Source organism: Apus apus, chromosome 1 (genome assembly GCF_020740795.1).
Source record: "Apus apus isolate bApuApu2 chromosome 1, bApuApu2.pri.cur, whole genome shotgun sequence".
Taxonomy (NCBI): Eukaryota; Metazoa; Chordata; class Aves; order Apodiformes; family Apodidae; genus Apus; species Apus apus.
Window position 1 is genome coordinate 175364491 of NC_067282.1, and position 7844 is coordinate 175372334.

The window sequence follows — 7844 nt, forward strand, 5'->3', positions numbered from 1 at the left end:
AATGCAGGACCAGACCATGGTCCTCTTCCTTAAAATAGCTTAAAGTTGTGTGAACCTCTGCTGACTTCAGCATAACCCCTTGTGTGAGCATCTATTCACCACTGGAAGATGTTCACGACCTGACGTGAATTTTTTTTAGTCTGTAACACTGAGACTGCTGATTTCAGAGAACTTTTTAAAAGAGAGTGGCTTGTTCTTCATTCTGTCATTGATTAAATCTTGACAGTCTTGTAAATAATCACAGATAAAAGATAAATAGTTCTATTAGCCCCATTTGATTGATGAGGAAAAGGTGGACAGAGGGATAGCGTACCACTTCCAAGCGTTGTTTCATAGGTATTTTAGGAATAAGATGGAAAGTAACTGCAACACTCAGTACTGTGGCTCACAGGGCCACAAGACAGATTGTCAGGAGACTACTGTCTGCAGCCCCTGGGTTCATGCCTTCTGAGGCCAGGATGAAATCCAGACCTAAGTTGTTCCTATCTATTATTTGTGTATTTATAAGGTGTCAGTCGCTGAAGTACTGAAAGGCCAGACTAGCCTGAGGCCACAGACTCAGCATCCAGAGTTCAGACTGCAGGAATTCCTCCATACTGTTCCCATGCTCCATCCCCTCATCTGTGTGACATGAAAATAAAAATAAAGCTCATCCTCTCATTATCTCTAGGACTTTTGGGTTCGATGTAATAGATACAAGTACACCATCACTGCTGCCAGTAAGCATTTGACCATTTTGTCCACATTTCTACATGAGTTGCATGATGAAAAAGAGCAGCTACACAATTACATAAATAGGAGACTTACTTCAGGATTGCCATGATAAGCCAATTGCATTCCCCTTGTTTGGTGTGGACAAGAAGGAATAAGAGAAGCAGTGGTGACAGAAAATACATGCTAACTTTCAGCCACATCTCCAACATGGTCACAAAAGTGCTTGTTCATTGTCTTAATTCATTCTCGTGATCTTTTTTGTGCTGCTCAAGACAATAAAAAAATGCAGCTTGGGAAAAGAGTGAGGCAGTGGAAGAAGAAAATATCTGGATTTTTTTTTTTACTCATTTGTTATCCTACACGATTACCTTTTTCTAGTAATAAAAATCCAGTTGTGGGTAGTGAAAGTAATTTTTTATACAAGACTTGCAAACTACAGGGACCTGGGAAGCTCAAATCAAAATCTGGTGGTGAATCTAGAAAAGTTAACTCCTTTACTATCCTCTTGCCTAATCCACAATTAGAAACAAAGAGAACAGGGCCCACATAATCAAATACATCTGACTGTATCTGAGTTATCAGTGTTCCCTTACCATTAACATCTCAGCTAATGAAGGCCAGGTAAATATTACTTTAATGTTTCTTTCTCTCCACTAGCTATCTAGAGGGTTTGTTGGATACCTTAAACATGGTTATCTCTACTGAAGTCTGGCAAGACAAATCCCAATCTGAGTCACTACAGTTTAATCAGCTTTATACTTACTGTTTCTGGATTATGAACATTTTAACACAAGGCACAAAGTATACACCCTTTATTTCATTTACTTGAAATAAATATCCTAGCTTATAATTTCCCTGTTCTCTCTGCACAGCTCCACCCTAAGGGCCCAACTCAATACGTATCGCTCAGCCACAATTTCTGTTCAATGAGTAAGAAACAAGAGCCAAAGACCTGCAGATCTCACAGACCCTCTCTGCCTCCTGTCTTTTAACTTCTCTCCATATTCTTCTCTCTCACCTAAGCTCTCATCACCATCTACAGCTTTTAGCAGCTGGTGGCCATGATAAAACAGGTCAGCTGCTGAAATTCTTCAGATAACTTTTGACAGTCAATTTGGATCAACAGGCTACAGGAATAGTGCATTTCTGAAAGCCACACTCAGTTTATACCCCAGTGCAAATGGCTAATGTTCAAATATGTCAAACAGCTCAGGATTAACTGTACTGGAAAGTATGAATTTAATTTCCTCTGTTTAAGAATTAGAAAAGAATCTTGTTTTAAACCTCATAGTTGAAGAATAGTAATTTCATGTTACTTTATGGTTGTTTTCTGTAGGGGGGGGGGGTTAGTATCATGTATGGCATTAATTCAACAGCTTGCTTAAGCACACACGTAGTTTTAAGCAAGTAAGTAGCCCTAATGAAGTAAAGACATAAATATTGCACTATACTTCAGTAGGCAAGACCTGAAAGTCTGAAAAATCCTTTTTTTTTTTTTCCCTACAGAAAAAGCAATAGGAAAGGACTTATTGTTTTTTTAAAACTTATTCATGCAGTAACTAATGGCTTGACTTTGGACTGTGTTACTGTCTTGACAAACTTTCTTTCCAAGATACTGCTTAGTTTGCTCCAGAATAGGAAGAAAACGAGCAAATGAGAAAGATTGACACAGGGTTGTGTTTGAGGCCAGATTACCCAGAGGCAGAAAGTGGTGGGTAGCCTTCCTTGGGACCCTGTTCCAGTGGCATAGTATGTCTTTTCATTAGAGAAAAACTGCTTTCAAAGGCATCATAGCAACTCCTGAAGGACACTCTGACTTTTAAAATGGGACAGAGAGTTACTGTTTAACACTGAAATACTATTTATTAGATAAACATTAAATTTAAATAGCAAGAAAACACACTAAATCTTTGCAAAAGTTAACGTATTTTCTTTGCTGTAGCTTTGTCTTTCCTGTTACTTTTCTTGAAGAAAGAGTTTCACATCAGAGCAAAGGTTCAAAAAGCACCAGTAGTATAAACTGCAATTTACTTGTTCAGTAATACTGCATATTCTGCACACTGTTCCACCCCTGATTTCAATGTCACTGTTGAATAATTTATTTTTTACAATTCAAGGATCTTCTCATTGGTGCAGGAAGAAAGTAAAAACTTCTCTGTGTGTGTGACATCAGTCTGCTGCCACAGCAATGTGTGTCATCTTACATGCAACCTTTTGGGCTACATTCTGCTCTTAATTATCTTTGATTCATGCAATGCTGGTTTGCCTATTTTTGCAGAAATTTAAGAGAGAAGAGAGATCTGTCGTGAGACTATTACAGGTACAGATCTGCTCTCATGCTAATCTCACTTCACTGTTTTCAACCAAGTTGCCCCTGATTTATATTAGTTTGCCAGAGATCAGGTTCAAGCATGAAAATTACCAGGAAGTAAAAGAGTTTGATTAAATAAAAAAAAAATTACCTCATTAATCAGGAAAGGCTATGGAAAAAGTAAAGAAGTGACTTTACATGTATTGATATGTGGGAACATTTGCCCAAGTACTAAATCCCCCTTTAAAGAAAAATAACGTGCTAAAGTCTTAAAAGGCGTCCAAATAGAGGATTAATTGAGGAGACTGATTTCACTTCTCCCCACCTCAGTTTACCAGGCTTTTTCCCAACTGGGTTTTGGGGAGTTTGGTCTTTTAAAACACTTGTTCTTAACAGCAGTAAAGAAGAAATCTGGAAATTGATTTATTGTGAAGACTTTCCAGTGTACTCAATGGACATTCTGAACTGCCTTTTTTTACATTCTTTCCAGCTCATGTGAATCTGATAGATTTTAGATTTTGCACCTACTAGTATCATATATCTTACCGAGAGACAAAAGTCCTGGAGCCTGTATTTTAGAAGGAACATTTCATGCTGATATTTTACTGCAACACATAGTTCTTATTTTCAGGTTGCCTGGGATCATAAACTTGTTTATGCACTACTACATTTTAGAACTGATGTGTATTAGCTGAGGAACATAGAGCAAATCTGAGAACTAAAGGTCTTCCATAATAAATGTAGCATTTGACCACAGACCAAATTCTGGCTTGGTTTTGGGTCATAAAGGTGTAAGTCCCTCATCAATCAAGTTCTTTTTGAACTGATCTAATTCCAGCACATTAACTCTTAAGAGCCCCAGGAGCCAAAACAGGGAGGAAATTACTCCTTTTAACAGAGGATGCTCTTGTAAGTGCAGGGCCATGACCCACTGACAAAGACAGCTGTGTCCCACACTGCAGGAGCAGGAGCGCAGGACAGCTCTGCCCAGGGAGGTACATCTACTCTTGGTCATACCACAGGTGGGGACAAACAGTTGGAGGCAGGTATTTCTCCATGTTGCTCTAACCTCCTGCTATTTAGAGCCCTGGCACAGAGCAGCCTGATCCAGCTTTGTTACAGCTCTGCTGGTGGATTTGGTCCTGTGCTGCATATGCTGGACTGGCTCAGACCAGAGTCAGACACTCCAGGCCAGATCCTTGGCTGCCTTTGCAGACCACACACCCAGCAGGCTTAGCCTCACATCAGCCAGTAGCAGCTGGTCAAAAAAACAAAAGCGGAATAGTCTTTTTTTTCTTTTTTCTTTTTATTTTTTTAAACAGTGTAATTTTTAGTTGTGAAAATGTTATTCCAGGTTTATTTAAGCCACAAGAGACCAGAGCAGCACGAAGGGTATCAGCTCCCCAGAAGAGTATGCCAGGCAAACCCCTGTCTCTCAAGGAAGAGAAATGCCCATACCATGGCCAGAAACTGCTGACTCTGTGATGCAAAGCACACGAGCTGGCCCATATACTGCATTTTCTGTCAAAGCTGTACCTAAAATTTATGAAACTCTGGTGATTTTTTTTTTCCTCTGTTCTGTTTTAGATCAGGCTGAGAACTCATCTGAGCATTCAGAGATTTTTAATAGCATCTTTTTCTGGCTAAGCAGACATAATGTTTTATTATTTTCCCACACTGCAAGCTTTCCAAAATGTGCTGCCTTCAGAAGTATAAATGCAAGAAGAGGGAGAGAAAATGGGTAATTTTATGTCCCATCCTTTCTTATCAAAGCTGTGTGTTGGAGAAGAGGGAGAAATTGAAAAAAAATTGAGAATAAAATTTGTTGCGAACATTATTTCTCATCTCAGCTGAGTAATTTCCAACTAAGCTTCCTCTCTCAAACCTTGTGATTTCAAAGACTGTGTATCATACATCTTATATGCAAAGATTCAATTTATTTCTTTTTTGCAATGCAAGAGATAATGTTTCCAGTCTAAATCAACTACCAGGAAAAAAGGTGTGTTCAGTGATATCTCCCAGAACTACTGCTGCAGTATGATTATACAGAGAATTCAAAATGCCTGGTCTAATTACAGAAACCAGCTGGAGGAAGAAAAGAAAACAACAAAAAAACAAAACCAAGACAAAACAACCATCACTATTCCTATAGGAACATGAAGGAAAATGCAATTAGTTGACATTTTCACTTTCCAAAAGTTATAGCATGTACTCCTTTCCCCAGGACATATATTAGTGATCTCAAAGCAGCATTTGCATGTGACACTACACCTTTAAATCAATATTTGCCTACTCCTGTCAACCACAAGCACTTAAGAGTCATGACTCCTACACCAGGCCAGTATGTGATGAGCTCCCAAATCCTTAGATGCTTCTTTCTGCCTCTTTCATTTTTCATGAGAACACATAGATCATATTCATAAGAATCACATGACACCAAGTTGGAAGGGAACTCAAGGACCATTTGATCCATTTCTTGGTAAAAGTACAGTGTAGACAAGATGTCCCAGCACCCTATCCAGCTAAATCTTTGAAATGTCCAATGTTTGGGAATCCACTGCTTTCCTGCAGAGGTTATTCCAATGTCTGATTGTTCTCATTGTGAAAAATTGTCCTCTTTTGTCCAATCAGAATCTTCCCAGAAGTAACCTGTACCCATTACTCCTCATCTTTTCCTTGTGACTCCTTGTAAAAAGGGAGTCTTCATCTTCTTGGTAGGCGTCTTTGAATACTGGAACATGGTGATAAGGCCTCCTCCCTAAGCTTTCTTTTCTCAAGGCTGAACAGACCCAGTTTTCCCAGCCTTGCCTCATACTGCAGGCTTCCCAGTCTTTTGATCATCTCTGTGGCTCTTCTCTGGATCTTCTCCAGCTTGTCCACATCTTTTTTGTATTGAAGGGATCAACACTGAACACAGTGTTCCAGGTGTGGCCTGGCAAACACTGAGTAGAGTAGGCTAATGACTTCTTTATCTCTGCTGGTGATGACCTTGTTGATGCAGCCCAGTATACTGTTGGCTTTCTTTGCTGCTGCAGCAGACTGTTCACTTGTATTGAGCTTGTTGTCTACCAGGACTTCTGGGTTCATTTCTGCAGAGCTACACTCCAGACAGATGGATCCCAGTCTGTGTTACACTCTTGGGTTACGTTTTCCCAGGTACAAGACCTTACACTTGTCCCCGTTGAACTTCACAAGGTTAGCTCGCTCTTCCGGCCTGCCCAGGTCTTCCTGCAGGGTGACTCTCCCTTCCAAAGTGCCTACTTCCCCTCTCAGTTTGGTATCAAACTTCGTCACTTGTTCTCATCATCCAAACCACCTTTGAAGACATCAAATATCATTGGGTTCAATATCGATCCCTGGGGGAACTCACCTGTGACCCGTTTCCAGTTTGGAGAGGAGCTATTTGCCTCCACTCTCTGGGTGCAACCTGTCTGCCAGCTTCCCACCCACCACACAGACCACTTGTCTAGATCAAAACACATCAGTTTCCTAGCAGAGGTCTGTGGGAGACTGTACTGAAAGCATTGGAGAAGTCCAGGTAGACAATGTCCATCACTTGCCCCTCATCAACCAAGCAGGTTACTTTGTCATAAAAGGTGATCAGGTTTGTCAAGCATGATTTGCCCTTAGTGAATCTGTGCTGGCTTTTCCCAATCATGTGCTTCACTTGACTTATGTTAGCCTCCAGGAGGACTTGTTCCATAACTTTCCCAGGGACTGAAGTAAGACTGATGTGCCTATAATTTCCTGGACCCTCCTTTAATCCTTTCTTGTAAATGAGGGTGACATAAGTCTTCTTCCAGTCTTCAGCGATATCCCCCGATCTCCATGACTTCTCAACGACATCACATTTTTAGATCTAATCTTCCCTTGTCAGACATCCATATGGTATTTATAGTGCTGCCAAATAAAAAATATTGAGAATACTGAGAACTACTTTTGGAATTTCTTTATAAGACCCTCCTCTTGGGAGTTCCACCTGTGGTCAGCTCACAGTGGCTTTGTTTGGACTTTGTGTCTCCCTTAGTTTCACATCAATTCAGGGATGTTCATCCCCACATCTACAACTTAACTTTACAGGCAGCTCATCCCAGAGAGCAAAAGCAAGCACCTGCTCTCCAGCCCCCAGCCTCACATTTGTTTCTTGACCTAGCATCATCCCTGCTCACTCTGCAGTGTTAGAGGGTCCACATCTGATGGGGTCAGTCCAGGGAAGATTCAACTTCATCCCCTCCTCCTTGCCTTGATGAGGGATGGAGACTCCAGCAAATGCTGCCTTCTGAGGTGGCAAGATGAGAAGACTAGGGATGGGGCAGCATGAGAAGGAAGGAGTCCCATGGGCTGCCCCAAGCAGCCTTGCTGAATTCCCTGTGGCTGCTGGGGACATGGCAGAGGCAGCTAGACACAACTGTAAAGCATAGAATGGCTGTGACCTCTCACCCTACTGGGATCTCAGTGTCTTTTGGACATGCTCTAACTCCCAAATAGTCTTAAAAAGAGGTGACAGTATTTCCTGCCACCTGTCCCAAGCAGCCCCAGTCAGGCTGCTCCTGTTCCATCACCCTAGCAGGAGGTATGCTGTGTCTAGGGCTGCTTTCCAGCAACTTCTGTTATCTCTTCCACTAGAAATTCCCTGGCATTCCCTTTCATGAAATATCCAGTTTATCACTGTTTCTTATTACTTTTAATGACCAAGCTGTACTTAAACATGCAGCTATCAGTTACACTCATCGTTCAATATCCAAGTGGTAAAATTGGCTAATCAGCCATTCACACAAAAGACAAGCTTGAAGTTTGCCCTCAGTTTCTGAGGCAGATT